Source organism: Mixophyes fleayi, chromosome 3, assembly GCF_038048845.1.
Source record: "Mixophyes fleayi isolate aMixFle1 chromosome 3, aMixFle1.hap1, whole genome shotgun sequence".
In the NCBI taxonomy this organism is placed as follows: domain Eukaryota; kingdom Metazoa; phylum Chordata; class Amphibia; order Anura; family Limnodynastidae; genus Mixophyes; species Mixophyes fleayi.
In genome coordinates, this window is record NC_134404.1 from 81577147 (window position 1) to 81598182 (window position 21036).

Here is a 21036-nt window from a genome sequence, read left to right on the forward strand (position 1 = left end):
ATTTGAGGTGATTTCTATGTACATGTCACAGATAGTTTTGTACCTATCTCACGTTACTGCAGGTTTAGCATTTGCCAATAAAACAGATTTTTTAAGAATGTTATCATCTTCACAAAATATGTAACAACGTTACTCTCATTAGAATGACTGTATGAATAAACAAAAAGATAAATCATGCAAAATCTTTTTGTGTCCCTTTAATAGTCATTTGCCAATCTCTTATATATTAACAAATTGAAGGCATTGTAATTGGCCTTGTAGACTATACAAAAATTAAATTACCTTTTACAAAGCCCCTGGGTTATAATTAGAATGAAATACTATCTTAAATTCCCCAATAAAACAGCTTTGCCACAGCGATCAGTGTCACATATACAAGACGACAAAATCCAGGAAATTCAATTAGATCTGAAAGTTCACCATTTATTCCAATTAAATGCTTGAAAACAAATGGGAAGTCATTATAACTTGGTTACATCCTACTTGATTAACGTTTTTACAAATGCATTGAGTTTGTGATAAGGCTTGGAACATAAAGTTACTGCTAGGAGCTTTAGTTTTACTCAGTACACTAAAAAACCCTAACTTTTTATGTTTTGTTTATATATAATTTGAAGATCAATGTATTCTTTATTCTAATCATGTATTTTCACAAATAAATATTGAACATTTCTGAAATGTAATCCAATGAAGAAAAATATACAAATAAAATAAATAAAAAATACATAAAAATAATAACAATTAGATTAATTCAAACCTCACACTAACTGCATAAAATGATAAAATGATAACACAAATATTATTACCACTGTGATATCTGGTGGCATGGAAGCTGCTCAAAGTTTTTCAACAGTCCCATGCAAGTTTTAAAAAATGTTTATGCTAAAATTCCGTTTTATTAGCTTATTATATAAGACAGAAAATAAAGAAACATCAGACTACTCCGTAAGTAAAATTTTAGCCAAGTGTTCTGTGTGGGTTAATTTTTAGACATCCTCATGGTGCCAAACATTTAGCATCGCCCAATAGTTTCAATCCAGGTACACTGTACATTTAAATATGCACAAATACCACTGTAATTCTAATGTCTCCTTACTCTTGAGACTTATTTAAAACAGAAATGAAGATTTGATGACCATTATATTTGGAGAAAGGAAGAAAATGGAGGTCTGTGAAATGATGTTTTGTTTAAATTTTTGCCTGTATGTGATTCTGCATATAGTTGTGCAATGTTGCTGCCTGAAGGTACTTTTTAAAAGCAGAATGGTAACATGCCATGCAGACAGCAGTCCTATAGGTACACTCATGCAGAAAATGTGTCCTGCATACTCACATATTTTCTGCATTACAAGACAACAAATAGAATTAATTTTGCTGCATTCTGTCTCTAACATACTAGTACAAATATAATAAAATGCTGTTATTGGACACTATTTCAGCATGTTGCAAACAATGACTTCTACGGGAAGCCTGTGATGTCTTCTCTATAGTGAATATTGCTGGGGATTTGGTATGCAAATGTGTTTATATAAACTGCCACTGATTCATCTAAGTGACCTAAACCATACTTTGTGTTCTGTTTTTATAATTCAGTGGATTAATATTTAATCTTGCACTTTTGTTACATGTCCTAACATGACAGTGTGACATCCCAAACATTATCATATAACACTTGTATTCAACTAGTTTACAGAATCCATTGTGTAGGAATACACACAAGGCTGGCTGCACTGCAAACCGTGATTAATGACTATGTGGAAAGAACAGCAACATCTCATTAAGCCAAATTTTTATTATGCAATATTTCTAGTAATCATTGAAGAAGTCATTCTGCTGCTGACTTTTCTGTTTCTGTGTGAGAAACAGCAGATTTCCAATAACCTTTTGTTCTAGTTAAACCAGCAGTTCAGAAGTTTTGAATTCACCAGTGCATTATTTTTGCTTTAGCTATAAGCATATTTCACAAGTTTGTGTTTGAAATAAAGTACATATTAGAACTTCAAACTGGGATAGTACTTTATCCATCACTCATCTCTCAAAAACATCTCATCAAATCCTTACAATATATTATTCATCACTTTGTATTTAGAGTATTAAATTTTCAGTGAAATAATAAATATGTGGTTGTGTGAGGAGGATCTCAGTTCAAACCAGAAATAAAAGATCTATCTGTAAATCAATCCACTGAGATGTTTAGCAGCATACATAGGTGGTTCCCAATTGGAAGTAGATGTAGGAAGTGATGTTTGTAGAATGGTAGAACACAGAATTCCCTACAAGAAGAGGGCTACATCAATTCAGGCAGCGACAGCACTGCTACACCTAGAATGGGCTAAAGACAGGGGCAGGCTGGGCTGGGGGGGCATCTGCACCCAGGCCAGTCCCTTAGTGGGCTACCTTGGACTGGGTCACTGGGTGACCTGCAATTTTATTCCTTTTAAAATGTTCCTAATAGGCTGCTGAGTCAAGTCTTTCCCCCCAGGCTAAAAGTTGCTTTCCCTCCCCTAGAGAAAGAGGTGCGCAATTTATTCATAGATATAGTGGGGGGCAAGTATGGGGAAGGCATAGTTGTTTACTCTAGTTTAGGGAATTACAGTATATGTTCATTTTTTCCCCTAGAGTAAATGTGTAGGTTTCAAAGTGAAAAATGTAATAAATATAGAAAACTATATGTATGTTTTTTGTTTTAAGACATGTAAATGAAAATGGAAACATTTAAAGATTGCAGAATATGGTGTTAAAAAATTCCATTGCCTTCATAGAAAAGGCACAGTTTATTTTAGTGCCAAGCAAGCACAATATAAATCAAACCTCCACACAGTAACAACGCTAAAAGGTATGACAGCGTTTGATTTTTCTGTAACGTGTACTATTTAATAGGGTTTGGGACCATTCCCCCTCTGTTTTATTCCCATTGGCAGCATATCGTTCTGACATCCCACACAGGGAAGCGTGGATACCCAACAAAAGATTTCTTTTGATTTTTTTTTAACTGGTAAGTGGTAGTCTTACTTATTTATCTTAGAGGAAATGGGTAAATCATGCTAATACAGAGTTCCAGAATCAAGTTTACGTCTTCAACTATCTATACAGTGACTGGCACAATTGCTTGCCCCTATGAAGGTTCATGGTCTAGTGCAATATGACCTTGCAGCAACCAAGGACTTCTACAAAGAGAAAAGGACAGTTATTATATTATAGGGATAAACCAAGACTTAATATCTGATTCTGCACTTTATAGTCTGGGTGTCAGACTTGAAAATAAGCATAGGTAATGTAAAATAAAGTCCCACAATAAAACAGTAAGTTTGACTAGGTAGATAAGAATATGTGTACACCCAAAAAGAAAATATCAGTACCCGCAAAACTCACAATCTTTGTATTTATTTGTGAGCTTTTTTTTTTAGCAAATTTGACAAAAACAGTCCCTCATCTTTTTTAAGCGTTTGAGTTAGAAATGTGATTAGAATGTGATAAATCAGTATATAAAACATACTTGCCTACGCTTTGGACCTATAGGTCCATAAAGTTGGCAAGTAGGTCCAAGGGACAAGTGTGAGAGGGCATGATAATGAAATTTGCATCATCATGACCCCCTCCCCTGCTGCGCAATGATTTATTTTGCTTCATATGCAGTGCGGGTGATGACTTGATGAGATTCAATGCAAATCGAGTAATAATGATGGAAGTTGGGCAAGATACAGGAGAATAGCCTATTCAGGCAAGAGTCGGAAAGTCTCATTCTGAGACAGTATGCAAGTAATATATAAAACATATGATATTACAAAGCAATTTATTAATGTAAACTAATCATTGTCAGTTTCTGCTGTATTTTACTATTTAAAATGCTCAAGCAGGCAGATTGCTGAAGTTTGGCATTGGGCTGGTGATATAACTGTATATATATATATATATATATATATATATATATATATATATATATCTATATATATATATATATATAGATATATATATATATATATCTATATATATATATATATAGATATATATATATATATATATATATATATATATGCATACATGTATATCTTAACGTCAGTTTTTCAATTATTGGGTAAAAATAAACCGTAGACAGATCCAATAAAATACTGTGTTATACTGTTTGATTTGAAGATGGAGAGAGGGCCACTTCTAAATTTCCATAAGTCACTTCTAAATGTCCACTTCGACCACTGGGGTATAGTATAGTATGAGCATGTCTACAAAGCACTAGTTACGTTTGCAGCCTTATGTAGACTGAGACGCTTCTTGCGCTTGCAGCTGTTTGTGACCCCTTATGATTGAAAAGACAGAATGGGACAAGGGGCAGGCACGGCGCTCCCATTAGGCAATTGCCTAGGGCGCCGGGCTCTGCAGGGCGCCTCGAAATTAAAAAAAAATGACTATGGTCATTTAAAACGGAAATCCTCGGGGAGGAGAGGAGGGAAGGGGCTATGCATCTTACCTGCATGAAGCTGCTCCTCTCTGCTCTGTCTCCTCCCCTCCGCTCACTGACAGTGACAGGCCGTGATGATGTCATCATCACGGCCCGACAGTGTCTGTGAGTGGAGGGGAGAAGACAGATCAGAGAGGAGCAGCTTCATGCAGGTAAGTTAAAGAAAGACATGGGGAGCTGAGGGGTGGGAAGCGCAGCGCCAATTTTTAAAGGGGGGGCGCCGATTTTCACACTGTGCCTAGGGCACCAAGGACCCTAGCACCGGCGCTGACAAGGGGAAAGAGTGTAAGGGCGGGTCAGAGCTAATGCAACTTATGTAGCCCAAAATTCAGATGTATATGTGCCTGCCAGGAGATAAAAAACTTGTGGGGTGCTGATCACTAGTGTAAGTTACGAACTGATAATGATGGCAGTCAGCTTAGTTGCGTCCAGCTCATCATACTGTATAAGATGTGTCTTTTTTTGGGATGCAATTTCTGTCTGCCTTTTAGACTGAAATTGAGTCCAAGTTTACATGAGGTCCAAAGTGTGTATAACTTCCAAAAATGATTTGTGTTCAAGATTAACACTCGCTGAGTGCCTTTAAGAACAGAAATATCTCAGGATATATTGTGCCCCCCACTTTCCTTACAACAAATTCCACCACCAGCAGCACTATTTATGTGTCTACCCTATTCATTGTTGTAACCTTTCCTTGCAGAACTTCTGCCTCCTGGTCAGACTCAGAGGGGTTAGAATGATAAACAGCCTGTGCTAAATATTACATGTAGTAATTGCCACTGCAGTTGAATTCCTGCCATGTATTCCTTGAAAACCAGATTATTATTATTAATTATTATTATTATTATTATTATTATTATTATTATTATTAACCTTTATTTATGGATCATCACATGCGGTCCACAACTCCATAAAGAGGGCAAAAACAAAAAGTGTATGGTAATATAGGACAATACAGTAAACGAATACCACCAACAATCTTTGGTGACATGGGATGAAGGTCTCAGTACAAATGACTGGAGCATACATGGTGCTTGGGAATGCAAGGAATACCAGGGTCAGGAAACTGTCTACTCTTTAAGGCAACACTTTGTGAAATAATAGCATACTACTTCTTCTCTGTTCCCACCACAAACAATTTAATTTCATAGCTGTGTTATTTTGAGGTTTTCAACTGGGATGCCCATGTTGCCTATAGCAGCCAATCAGATTGTAGCTGTTATTTTGTAGAATGTACTAAACAAATGATAATTATAATCTGATTGGTTGCTATAGACAACATCTCCACTTTTTCAAACCCGCAGTTTAGTAAATATAACCCCATGTGTCTTGTAGGTATATATTAAAGTAAAAGTAAGTGCCTATTTCTCATACTGTTTACTTACCACTTGTATTTAAGAAACAAATCTTGCATCATATGATGTATTTTGAAAGTATTCCATAAAGGAATGCATAACTGTCATGTGATTGATTTTTAATTTTTGCATCATTGTTACATTACCTATAATGTTCCCTTATTTTTCTGCATTTTGTGCTGGTGAACTAAGCACTGCTGCACTGTAACTGTTCTGGATGAATTGGCAATAAAGATCTCAATTACTTATTTGTCTGCCAAATTACTCGATAAATTATTTCCTGTTTGACCTTGTGGAATGTTGTAAAGTGCAGCAATCCAGAGGACTGTTGTGGGTCACATATCTCTTCTCTAAGAAGAACAGTCTGTAGATTATTCACAGTATATTCTCAGCACTAGTTTCACAGTTTGCAGCATGAAGCACACTCTGATCTATCTATCTATCTATCTATCTATCTATCTATCTATCTATTTATCTATCTATCTAATGGATTCTTATGATGACATATTACATTCACAGGGAGCCCCACTGTTCATTGAGCAGCCTGAAATTGTCTCTATTCATTGTCTCCAACGCAAACTCAGCACAGCAGTCGGGGCTGAGTATATATAAAACACTGTCTTGGTTTTGGGTTATTTATTGCCAATATTGTTTTCTAGTTCACATTTCAATATGCTGCCTTTTCTTCAACTCTACTGTCAACATCCAATTTCTACTGTTAAGCTTTTGTACATCAACCTTCCTTAAAATTGTTGGTCTTTGTTTCCCTATTTGGTGACAAACCCTAATGCCTTCTTGGTGACATCAGCTGTCATGTTAATGATATCTCTGTATGCTGGGCTTCTCACATTCTTAACCTGTCACCCTCATATGATCACCAGTAAATTAACACTAACACTCATGGCATATTGTCGATCTTGTCTTCACCAGAAATTTAACACTGTTCATTTTTTACACTGTTACCTGTTTATGCCAATTGAGAACACTTAATTTTATTTAGTGTGACTGATGAAGATTACATATATATTATATTATTTTATATTCCATTTTCTAATATACTAGCTTCAGATTCAGCCATGCTTGAATTAGTTTAGTGAACAAAAGCAGGTTCCCTCCCCATCTCAGGACAAGAGGCTGGTGGAGGTTGTGTGCACCTGAGTAGCAGCTCAAGATCTGCATATGAAATGCTTTGAGCAACTTCCTGCAGAAGCTTCGCTCCACCCTAAAGAAAGGTATTATCTCATGTAACATGAGGAAAATAAATTATTTTTTGCTGCCTGCTCTCACCCTGGTAAAACATAGCTCCCAGCTAAACATGAGAGAAACTGTAAGTAGAATGGAATGGAGGCCTGTGCATGTGAAAGGTCGCCTGATAAGCCATTTATATTAGAGGTGGGCTAGTATGAAAAGTGGATTATAGTGTGTTTGCAGTTTGAATGGAATTGTCTTTGAGAGCATATTGTATGGAGATTGCAAGTATTGTGTAATGGAAGTTAGGGTATGAAGTGTTTGGTTACATGGTAAAGCCTGTTACACATCCTTTGTAAGTGCATAATCTTTGTGTCGGTGGCAGTCATTTTTGCGACTTACAAATCGCAGACACCACTTACCGCGAAATGATGCTGCTGAAGGTCTCATTGTCAACTTTCTCATAGTCCCGACTGCTTGAAAAAGTGACCTGTGTCAATTTAGACTGAATAATACTGAATTATTGGTGGTGTTAAGGGGCAATGCAAGTAGGCAACGCTTGTATAATGCTTTTTACTAAGCCTTGTACATTGTACAAGCGACGCTTACTTGTATTGCCCCCTTAATGCCACCAATAATACTGTCGGCAGTCAAACTGACGTCATTCTATGTGTGCTGGGATATTAATCAGTATAAATTGTTAAAGGTCACTTTTTCAAGCAGTCGTGAATATGAGAAAGTCGACAATGAGACCTTCACCATCATCATGTCGGGGTAAGTGGTGTCTGCGATTTGTAAGTTGTTATTTAGCACCCAACCCCTTTGTGGCGATGGAAAAGGTTTCTGCAGGTTTGCAAAATTTAGATTGTGTAAGGCAATATGATGTTGTAGTTTTGATAATGGAGGTTGTATGATATGCGATTGTGTAGATTGAGTTTTTATATATAAGAATTGTATACATTTGAGATAACATTATAATTGATCAGTATAGCTAGATATAGTGGTAAGATGGCTGACAATGCTTTAACTCCTGCAATGCTGTGCAGTTGTGAGACTATACTAAACATTTGATTTATGAGACACAGTAAGAATATGATTTTTGTTCAGATCTGAGGTTATATTGTTGTGGAATATATTTGGAAATTTGAAATGTGTGTTTTGAATGGTCAAAATGGAGTCTCTCTCTCCCCACTATCCATCAGCTTCCCTCTCCCTTGACCAACACACACACACACACACACACACACACACACACACACACACACACACACAATACAGAGCACATCACATCACAGACACCCTTCACAATAGGCACTGATTTATACTATGCCCTCCCACCATACAGTGCAAGCTTATTCATACAATTTTAACAATAGGTGAAACTGATACAGACACACCTTTACACCACACAATATCTGAGAAACACCCACACAAAATGATTTGTATATTTATAAAACAGGCAATGAATGTAATGTATTGTATGGACATCTATGCTATTTCACCCCTGCTAATAGGGCAAACAAAACCATTAAAATGCACAGTGTGGAAGTTCTTAGTGTTTACCATAATACCTTAATAAACCAATAAAGACACGGACACCAGATTAACGTTGGAATAAAATGTATTTATTAAATGGCTAATATTAAACTAAAGGGGCTGAAAGGCGGACGAGAGCAGGGCAGTCAGCAAACACAAAACCAATAATGGTGGAAAGGTTAGACCATAGTACCACCAACCCAGGACAATACCTTATCTATTGGCCGGTGCGAAATATCTGTCCAACGGCAAGACTACACCCCCCTTATAACCACCAGTAAAATATTCAACATGGCTCAGAGTCCCATTCACTGGACCCAACACACGTGATGACAACACAATCCAAAAGGGGGAGTAGTGACCTATGATGAGATAACCCAAGCACCATATGCAAACTTACCGACTGCACTCCCACCAGAAAACCATAATAAACAACCAATAACTGACGGGTGGGCGGGAGGAAATCCGGAAGCAGAGAGGGGAAAATGGAGGAGAACATTTACATATATAACCTCATTGGTTACAAATAGAAGAAGCCCATAGGCTAAACACCTGATCACTCACCCACGTGATTTTAACTTCGTTTAGGCTTCGTTTAGGCTGAAGGCCACACTTCCCTTAAGTTTGTATAATATATTCTGTTTACTGGTTAATAATATATATGAGTGTGACAATTAGAAGGTTTATTAAGAATACAAAACATTTAAATGAAGCTACGTCTAGAGTGCAGTTTTTCTTGAAAATATAAGCATAAGTTTATTATATATAAATTGGTCCTGTGGATTTAACGGAAAAAAACCCTATATTTCCTATGTGAACTACATTTGCGAGTAGTTGTTTGATAGTAATAGTCATAAATACCGTTATTAAATGATCATCCGTACATTTGCCAGACTATTAGATAGCACATACCCCATGATCACCCTTTTACAGTGACCACCACCTTCTTCATCCTCACTGTCTCTTCAAAAAGGCTTTACTGTATTACTTGCTCAATTGCATTTCATGCTATGATGACATCTAGACAAGGTAATCTATGTTCTTTTCCTGATCCTAACATTTGGTGGATTTGTTAACATCCAACCTTCCTTTAACATTTTACATTATGTACCCTGACGGCTCTAACCAGTGTGCCAAAGAGAACCTCTGGCATTGGTGAGGCTTCTTCTTGTGGCCTCACCTAGGCCACACACACAGCCTCAGCCTCAGTCAGTACTGGACACATAGCCTAGAAGGGTGTGACTGCATGTGCCAAAAATAATCTATTGTCCCATGTTGTCACTTCCCTTTGACTATAATCTGGCAGATTACTGGAGGTAAATGTATCAAGCTGTAAATTTATGGCAGGTTTGAAAAGTGGAGATGTTGCTTATAGCAACCAATTAGATTCTATTTTTCATTTCTTTAGTACATTCTAGAAAATGATAACTAGAATCTGATTGGTTGCTCTAGACACCATCTCCACTTTTTCAAACCCACCAGAAACTTGCAGCTTGATACATTTACCCCCTAGTCTTTCCTCTAACTCTTATCTCATTCTATCTAAACTATTAATGCCCACATTTGATTCCTACACTCCTATCAGTCATGTTTCTGAGCTTTCCTTCTCTGCCCCTCTCTTTTCTCGGTTACTAAGTCCTGTCACTTCTGTGTCCTGTGTTTCTTTGCATCTTAACTCTGTCTTTTAGAATCACACCCATGTTAAGTGTGCACAGGGCACAACTACTCTTAAAAACTTCAGATCTTGACTAGTGGCAAACTGAGGCATGAAAATGCCATCATTAAAATGTGCAGCTAGATTTACAGTTGGGAAAGGTGTGTCCTAGCTCAACTCTAAATTGCATTGTAAAAATAAAGCCATCCGGTATTTCTATGCTACATGTTAAAACATCTAGTTTTCCCTGCATGCAAAAAATAAAATAACTGCATTTGTGCTCCAAGCATTTCAACATGGTTTGTTCAGAAACATTTTGGCACCTTTCTTTTTCTTTTCTGCTAAAGCTAAATGAGGTCCTTAATGTCTAGGCCAAGCCCATTCTAGATTGTCTACCTTTTGATGTGTCTCCAGTTTACCTATCATTTAAACTCTTCAACTTCTTCAAGATCTGTGACCCCTTACAGTGTTTTCATGGAGTTCAAATAACATTGACTGCCCTCTGTAAAGTAAATGAAAATGTCTCCTCCTTGTGCATCCTGAATAAAGATATGAGTTTATTCATACTGGCAAACTTTTTAAACCTCTGCTCCTGGAGATCCTGGAGCATAGGTCATGTGACAGGGGGTAGGAGGGTGTGGGGCAATGCTATTGCATGACCGTAGCCCCTCCCTCTGTTAAGAAATGCAAAAATTCATAACATTTCAAAGCAGGGGGCGGGGCTTGATGATGTGGGACTGTGTCATTAAGCCCCACCCCCATCACTTCCGGGAGAATGCCTGCACTCCCAGGAGTCCGGGAGGACTCCCCAAAATTTGTGAACCTCCCGGAAATTTCAGGAGAGTAGGCAAGTATGTGTTTATTTCTACACTATTCTTCTCTTACATGCTTTCTCTTGGATATTCATTTAGATCATGTCAGAAAATCCATGGGGAATTTTATGAAAATGATACCCTAATCTACCTGTTTAGTACATAAAAATAACTTCTGTGTTTTGGGACACATTTCTAAATGGATGGCTAATCACCAACATACAATTAATTTATCCGAAACCAAACTAATATGTTTCTCTAATTACATACAAAGTTTGGCTTTGTTTAAATTTACGCATGTTTTATCATCATCGTTATCGCCATCAACATTTTTTTATGTAGCGCCAGCAAATTGTGTAGCGCTTTACAATTGGGAACGAACAGTAATAAAACAATACTGGGTAATACAAACAAATAGAGAGGTAAGTGGGCCCTGCTCGCAAGCTTACAATCTATGGGACAATGGGAGTTTGATAATTTAGTAAACTTCTCAATAAAAGTGATAAAGAATACAACTTGCAATCAGATAACTGGTATAATGCAAGATTGAAAAGACTGAACTAGCGTTTAGGGTGAAATATTTCGGAAAACAGGGTCTTACTACATATACTGAATTAGAACATGAGAAAATTGGACAATATAAAAATGGGATTCAGCTAGATAGAAAACACATGTAAAAAAAGTTAAAAGCAATAACTCAAGTTGAGCAAGAATCTGTCCTTCAGTGGATGTCTCATGTAGTAAAATTATTTCCTTCTCACTGGCACATCTTAAAAGAAGATATATTTGGGTTAGAGGTTAAACCTCTGATTATATTACCATGACACTCTTGGGAAGGATTCTAAATGTGTATTGAAGACAAACTGGTTGAATGCAGGTCAATACTAAGCGTAAATTGGTGTTCAGTTTCTCATCATTGTGTTTTGAAGAACAAGCAAACTATGGAGCAAGTGGCTTTCTGGAGATCTTGGATATTCTCCCATTAGCCACACTGTGGAATTTGGCAATCCATGTAATCCCTTATATATATATCAAGCAATAAGAATAAATTTCAATGAGGGATTGACTCTATGAGTTTAGGCAAAATGGCCTCTTTCTCATTATCTGTTGAAAAATGTATAAAGTGACCTTACCTTTTAAGGTGCATATCGTTGCATTCAGTCTGATGCCTTCAGTTTTTAAGTGAATGGGGAGTTACCCATTGTTAGATGATTGAAATGTTCAAAGCAGCGGGATATGAGTGTGCTGATCTTATGGGATGCAGTGACTTGTTCACCCATGTGATTATATTAGTGAGGACAGGCCTGCATGTAACAGGGGCAGAGGCATGATGTGAGTGGAATTACAGCACAAAGCAGTATTGTAAGGCAGAAAACTGGTATCAAATACATCTCTATATAAAACAACAATGATACATACAATTTGTTAAAGGTACTAACTAAGTCAAGCATGTCACAGCTGGAGAACACTAAAAGCCAGGTTGCCCCAGTGCGTAATCAAAGCTGGGATCTACAGTTTTGAATAATCTGCAGAAATCTCAATGAGTGTAAATACCTTGCCTGATTCCTTAAACCACTGCTTGATTTTTCAGTGCTTTAAGCAAGTATGCAAAATACAGAAAGTAAAATCAAATAATGTTCAGCAACAACCAGTAAAGCAGCACATGCAGTATGAATATGTCTGTCTAGTAAGCAGCCATATCATATATTTCTGTCCAGTGTTCTAAACACTTCCAAACCTGGCACTGCCAAATGTATCTTATTGAGGGCTCTATTTATTATTATGCAGGGATAACACAGGTTTTGTTTCACCGCTTATTGCAGTGATAGAAAATCTGTTACCTCCATAATTTACCCACAGAATATCGCTGGAGTCATACTCAGCTGCCCAGGCGCTGGCAGCAGTCAGAGAAGTCATAATGCTTCACTGGCCAGTCTTGGTGCCTTAGCCCATGCATGGCCCAGCTTGCCCGTTCATGCATGCACAGTGGAATTGGTAGTCCTGACTTGGGCTTCCAGTTCCACTTTAAAAAAGCAAAAAATAGATAAATAAAAAACTTTTAAAAAAACCTCTAAAAATATATATAAAAAAACTTTTTTCTGCCATTCCATTCGGAAAAAACCCTTTAAATAAATAGGACATTTTTTTTCAGTGAGTATGCCCTGCTATCCTGTGATGGTGATAATGATAAGAAGATTGAGGCAGTATATTCGGGGAAACTTTTGCTGGGGGCTACCACTGTTGATAGCACAGTGGTAACCTTTCCTAGATAGAGAAAAACCCTATCTAGGAAGATTACCACCAGTGGAGATAGGGCTTTCCTCTCCGTAATAGATAGCAGGGGCAAACGCAGGATTTGTAGAGGGGGGGTTTCCACACCAGGCCACCAGTGGGCGTGACCAGCATGCATGGGGCGTGGCTATAATTTTAGACAGTGCTTGGCTGCTCTCCAACTCTTCCTAGCCCCATAATATACATCGACAATGCTGCATGCATTACTGTTAGGTGCACGCAGCTCTCCCTTCTCAAGCAGATCCGTATGAAGCGAGGCAGGGTCCAGCCACCTCAATTATACAGTGCCCCAGGCTTGAAGGGGGGTTTCCAGGCAATAGGAAACCCCCCCCCCCCCTCGGTTTGCCTATGGATAGACCTGTAAGTTAACTAATTGTGAAACTTGATTCTACATGAAAGTTTTTTTGATAACAACTAATAATTGTTGGAAAAATGATAAATGTAATCATTTGAAATGACACCTGTAAAACTTCCATAATGCATGGGTTATATATGAAACTGGTAAACCACACTGCCTCCTGGTGAACAGATGCGGTTCAAACCATAATGTGCTTTCCATACAGTAACAAACAAGCAAAACAATAAAACTTTAATTCATAGTTTACAGATGTCTCATAAGGAAAGCGTATTAAAATGGAGGTGAGTTTTTTCAGACTCTCTCAGTCCATTGATTCCAGATCTAGATTTAGAACAGAAACAGATCTGTAAGTTTAGCAGTGGACAAATATCTTCTGCAGCAAAACAAACCCTCCAATATATCCTTTAAATTAGCTTCCATTAAAGGCATTAAGATAGCAAAGATGTCTCATAATATTTAGCTGTAAGGTCATACTCGATCTCCTCTTTTGCAATAAGAGAGCCCAATAATCATATGTCCTCATCTGATAATACAGGAAGCTCAGAAAATGCAAACTTGGATGCATCTGTGGCTCTTCTCTGGGAAAAAAAAGATTTGTATAGGGATTTACACTGCTAAATGACATTTTCTTCTCAAGCCCCAAAACTACAGATTCACAATAATTACATCACAATATCTCCAAATCACACGTGGACAGTAGATGCAGGACTGAAATTAAATTTCACAGTGTAAATCTAGTAAATTGTAAACAAGAATATAATAAAAATAGTGAAAACAAAACAACCATAAAAGCAAATTAAACAAGTCTCCATGAGGCAAAGGTAAAGCAATATACTAAGTGAACCGTACGGTAGAGATCCAGCTCTATTTACTTGATTTGAAATTTCTCAACAAATGGGAAAATAAGCTTAAATAGATGTTGAAGAAGAAGCTGCTTTCTGGGGTTCCTGCAGCTATACTTACTATGCCACTTGCCGACATGTTGTCTGATTGTAGAATGTCAGATGAGGATCTGCTCTCCATCTCCATGTTGCAGGTAGGCTGTCTTGCAATTTCTTCATCATAGGTGATACGCAGGAGGTAAAAAAAAAAACTTGAGAACATCTTCAGCTCTAGCCCTTGCTCTTTTGGAGGTCTCCACCTTATTAAACTCATTTTTAAAGACAGTCCTCATGTTTTGGATCTTCCCCTTGATCCACTCTACTGTTGCTTCTGGATAATGAGAAAGGCTCACTCATCCAAAGCCAAGTTCCTCTTCTGCCTGTTGGAGTACTCTTATATATGTTCGTATGCTATGGAAACTTCACCCACAATTCTTCTAACAGAGCTGCAAACATGAGGGTTATAGACAAATGAATGTTCACCCACATTGCTCCACTTCGCACCTAAATCTGCCATTGATTGGTCCATACCAACTGCAATCCCTCATGTCTGCGTCCATAAAATTGTAGAGGAGCCAGTCAGTTGCCAGAGGTAGCTGAGAAAATGGTGGATGAACAGCTCCATAAAAGGAGGGGTGGAGGGGGTGGAAGGAGGGGGATGGGGATGGAGCAGGATGGGGATGGAGGGGGATGGAGGAGGATGGAGGAGGATGGAGGACAAGAAGAAGAAGAATTGCAATTAGAGGAGGTTAAAATAGCCAAGCCAATGTCTCCAAGGAGATGGAGAGGATGGTGAGAGTGCTGGACCAGCACGACTATGATTGTCAAAAGCGAAAATACCGAAAAGTCAATGACTGAAGAGATTTAATTATGCAGAAGTCACTATATCTGCTTAGAGATAAACTTTGTAAAAAAAGAACAAAGTTCCAGATTGAAAAAAGGTGGTCCGACCTAAAGAACAAGGAGCAAAGAAGGCTCAAGCGATTCAGAGTGAACATTAAAAAAAAGTGAGTATTAAAAGCAGTTGTTAAAACTTTGTAAAGCTAGTAAGTAAGCGGTGTTAGTAATTACCGGTAACAATAATGATTAGTATGAAACTTTGACATCTATTTACAGAAAGAAAAATGTGCTATGAAATGTGCTGGGCAGCTATAGAAAAATTAAAAATGAAAGATGCTGTTGCAACTCTTAAAAAAAATCCACTGACATAGAAATTTTGGAAATAAAAGAGGAACCGAAAGAAAGTAATTAAACATTGTTAAAAAGGTTAAAAAAACATAAGTTGTACCCGATACCGCTATATTAAAAATGGCATCTATATTGCAGTTAGTGTGGACTAGCACAGCAACATGTCTGGCCAGACCCAGGAAGGACATCAGCAGAAAGTGTCCAAGATGAGCAAATGGTTGTAGTCCCATTGTTGAAGACAATGTTGTGTTCTGTTTCTTCTCTAAACATAATTAAAATAATTTTCCTGTCTTCATTGAGATACTATTGTCATTTCTGATGACAGTTCAGAAGAAGTGAAGGAGGGCACAAGCACAAACACTGATTTAACTTCTGGTGATGGAAAAGGTGTGGCCGAGAAGATGGAAAAGCTGAACAAATATTTTAAAGAATTGAGGGCTAACATCAATGATGTGAAGAAAAAGTTCCACAAATTGGAGTAAAATTACTTGTTTCACATGTATGAGAAAGTACTGTTTGAAGCCTGTAGCCTGAGTAATCATTAAAATAATCATAAGTGCTACCAGAGTTTTTCTTTTTTTTACTAGATTAAAATGTTCTGCAATGTCTGCAATTTTGTTAGTTTTTTGTACCAGTTTAACGAAAATGTGGATAATGTTTACAAATGAATGATCTTGTAAACAACTTTCTAGTTTATTGGGTGCACTTGCTAGATAGCTAGGCCTGCAACCAACATTTTCTGAGGTACGGACACAGGGTGGACGCAGGTGTACATAATAGGTTTGATTATAAAAGTAGACCTATCTATCTATCTATCTATTTATATATATATAGATTAGGGATGTGCACTGGCGACTTTTGGTGTCTCGTGTTTTGTGTTTTGGATTCGGATTTTCTTGAGGTTTTGGGTTCGGATTTGTTTCGCAAAACACCTGCCGAAAGGTTTTGGTTCGGATTTAAGGTTTTGGATTCGGATTTTTTTTGAAAAAAGCATAAAAAGTTCAAAAATCAAGTTTTTGGGCTTATTTTCACTCCTACGCTATTATTAACCTCAATAACATTCAATAACAATCATTTCCACTAATTTACAGTGTATTCTGAACACCTCACAATATTGTTATTAGTCCAAAACATTGCAACGAGGTATCTTTCTGGACTGCGTAGTGGAGTGGTCCCCACAATATAATAAGAAAACCATCAACTGGTCTGAATCGCACCAAAAAATGTACCTGGACTGCGTAGAGGAGTGGTCACCACAATATAATTTAAAAACCCTGAACTGGTCTGAATCGCACCAAAAAATGTACCTGGACTGCGTAGAGGAGTGGTCACCACAATATAATTTAAAAACCCTGAACTGGTCTGAATCGCACCAAAAAATGTACCTGGACTGCGTAGAGTAGTGGTCACCACAATATAATTTAAAAACCCTGAACTGGTCTTAATCGCACCAAAAAATGTATCTGGACTGCGTAGAGGAGTGGTCACCACAATAAGAAAACCATCAACTGGTCTGAATCGCACCAAAAAATGTACCTGGACTGCGTAGAGGAGTGGTCACCACAATATAATAAGAAAACCATCAACTGGTCTTAATCGCACCAAAAAATGTATCTGGACTGCGTAGAGGAGTGGTCACCACAATATAATAAAAAAAAAACTCAACTGGTCTGAATTCCACCAAACAAGTATCTGGACTGCGTAGTGGAGTGGCCCCCTGTACCCAATTTGATACCGGGGCCACAATATAATAAAAAAAAACCTCAACTGGTCTGAATTCCAGGGAACAGATGGCGGACACTGGATGGACGTCTAAAACCAACATAGCAGTTAAGGGCGCAGTTCCTCTTTTTTGTGACTGCACAAACAATTAACGTAGTAATAGAAATGACAGGTTTTTTTTGTTTTAAATATAGAACGAAAGAAGGTAATACTAGAAATGGCAGTTATTTAGTTTCTTTTAAATATAGAAAGAAAGAAGGTAGTACTAGAAATGGCATTTTTTTTTTGTTTTAAATATAGAAAGAAAGAAGGTAGTACTAGAAATGGCAGTTATTTTTTTTTTTTAAATAGAGAAAGAAAGAAGGTAGTACTAGAAATGGCAGTTATTTCGTTTCTTTTAAATAGAGAAAGAAAGAAGGTAGTACTAGAAATGGCAGTTATTTAGTTTCTTTTAAATAGAGAAAGAAAGAAGGTAGTACTAGAAATGGGATTTTTTTTTTGTTTTAAATATAGAAAGAAAGAAGGTAGCAATAGAAATGGCAGTCCCTCTTTTTGGACCTGCACAAACAGTGATGAAAATGAAGGTGGAGCTGGTGGCATGTCACGGTCCTCTTCAGAGGACAATCTCCTGACCAGCAGGTCTTTGCACCGCTGTAGACTTGTGTCCGCCGGAAACAGAGACACAACATAAGCTTTAAACCGAGGATCGAGAACGGTGGGCAGAATGTATTCCTCTGACTTTAAAAGACTGACCACCCTCGGATCTTGGCAAAGCGTACGAAGGGCTTCATCCACAAGAGCTACATGCTTGGTGGAATCGCAATGGTGTACCAGCTCCTCCCTCACTTTCTCCAGCTGCTTCTGCAAAAGCCTGATCAGGGGAATCACCTGACTCAAGCTGGCAGTGTCGGAACTGACTTCTCGTGTGGCAAGTTCAAATGGCTGCAGAACTTTGCACAAAACGGAAATCATTCTCCAGTGCGCTTGACTCAGGCGCATCCCCACTCCTTTTCCTATGTCGTAGGTGGCTGTGTAGGCTTGAATGGCCTTTTGATGCTCCTCCATCCTCTGCAGCATATAGAGGGTGGAGTTCTAGCACGTCACTACCTCTAGTTAATTTAGATTGGAAGGCTTGTAAATACTTTGAAGATAAAAAAGCAGGCTGCACAGACTGTGGAGCTAGAAAGTGAAATTAAATGGACCACGTTACTTTGGTGGCTATCTATGCCCCCCCCCCCACCCTACACTTGTAGTTGAATATAAAAAAAAGCAGCCTGCATAGACTGTAGAACTAGAAATTCAAATATAAAAAGAAATGGACAAAGGCTGTTTGGTATCTGTCTGCATCAGATCCCCTCTCCACTAGGAGTAAAATAGAAAACTATTTAGCCGTTATATAATCTAGAATATAAATAGAAATTGAGAAAGGCAATTTGGTATCTGTCTGCATCATAATCATCAACATCCTCCTCAGCGCCAGCTACATCAATATCCTCCTCCCGGTGTACAACATTCACACCTTCATTAGCCAAATCTGTAACTGGACTGTGGGTGATCCTTCCAGCATATGCAGAGGGCGTGCTGCAAATGCTAGATGGAGTCACCTCTTCCCGTACAGTGATGGGAAGGTCAGGCTTCACAACCACCAACACCCTTGGACTCGCCTTGGGGATTTGTGATGTCATCTGTTTAGAAGGCAGAGTTCTTTGCTGTTTTGTTGTTGTTGCTGACAGCATAACTCTCTTAAATTTTTTGTAGGGGGTGGGAGGAGGGCTTAGATCCTTTGGTAAAGCTGGACCACTAGTCATGAACACGGGTCAGGGCCTAAGCCGTTCCTTGCCACTACGTGTCGTAAATGGCATATTGCCAACTTTACGTTTCTCCTCAGATGATTTTAAGTTTGTCTTTTTGCTATTTTTTGAGAACTTGGGCTTTTTGGATTTTACATGCCCTGTACTAGGAGATTGGGCATCGGGCTTGCCAGACGACGTTGATGGCATTTCATTGTCTATGTCATGACTAGTGGCAGCAGCTTCAGCATTAGGAGGAAGTGGGTCTTGATCTTTCCCTACTTTATCCTCCAAATTTTGGTTTTCCATTATATGTAGCACAAGAGAGCGTACCCCTAAGCCACACACACTTGGCAAAGCCTTTAAAAATTATATGCGGCACAGGAAAGTACCACTGGACTTATACTGCTGAATCAGTGAACTTTGTAATAGCAGTACCACTGGACTTATACTGCTGAATCAGTGAACTTTGTAATATATCAGTACCACTGGACTTATACTGCTGAATCAGTGAACTTTGTAATATATCAGTACCACTGGACTTATACTGCTGAATCAGTGAACTTTGTAATATATCAGTACCACTGGACTTATACTGCAGAATCAGTGAACTTTGTAATAGCAGTACCACTGGACTTATACTGCAAAATGAGTGAACTTTGTAATATATCAGTACCACTGGACTTATACTGCTGAATCAGTGAACTTTGTAATAGCAGTACCAATGGACTTATACTGCAGGATTGGTTTTGCAAATGTTGTTGTAATTCATTTTTTTTTTTATAACTTTTTTTAAATTTTTTAAACACTTGCGAATAATGGGGAAATAACTATGCCCTTAGAAGCACAGAGCACAGGACACAGCACCACTGGACTGAACAGGACACAGCACAGGACCCAGCAGCACCACTGAACTCAAAATTGACAGAGCACAGCACACAGCACCACTGGACTGATACTGCAGAACACAGCACAGCACAGCACAGCACAGCACAGCACAGAACTAAACAGCACAGCACGAGATCTACCAGGACAGAGGACCACCTAACACACCCTCCCTCTACCCTGATCAATGCCCGAGTGAAGATGGCGGCGACTAGCGGGGAATTTATAGGATCCGAGTATCGCGAGATCCGACAGCGGGATTATGACTCAGAGCCTCGGTTTCAGGTTTTCATTGGCGCCAATACCCGGATCTGTCTCGGATCCGACTCGGATCGGAAACGTTCAGGTGGGCTCGGATTCACGAAATCCGAGTGCGCTCATCTCTAATATAGATGTATTCCTACTCTGCCATTGTATTTTTTTATACAGAGGAATAGGAAAAAAACATTTAATGCTAATATAATAATACAGAATTGAAGAGATTGACACATGTCACATCAGTTACAAAAACAAAAGTTTAAAGACAATATGAACTTTCACATGTGTTTACAATGTATGTTGTATACACTTGCATACAGGAACACATAAATGACATATGGCGCATGTGAAACAGGTTTATTTTTGCTTGTCTATTAAAAGAACACTATTACCGTTTGATTGATGTTTTGACAGAGCACCATGTGACAAAAGTAGAGACAACAATATAAATTTAAATATACACACCTAGAAAAGCATCGCTGTTAAAGGAACTATCAGCAGTCTGTTGGGCTATTGGTCATGAGGGGTTTAGTACCAATTAACGGTAGTGTCTACCCTGACAGGGGACAGAACGACATGAGGATTACGATTACCTAGTACACCGACCTTCCTAGAAAACTACTGATCGCAATCCAGATGACTTCATATTCCGATTGGCTGT

The 21036-nt window shown here is 38.2% G+C and overlaps 1 protein-coding gene across 1 annotated transcript in view; it reads right to left on the bottom strand.

Annotated features, from left to right (window-relative positions):
- Window positions 1-21036, bottom strand: part of AGTR1 (angiotensin II receptor type 1) — a 52699-nt gene that overhangs the window by 8006 nt on the left and 23657 nt on the right. The window lies entirely within an intron of this gene.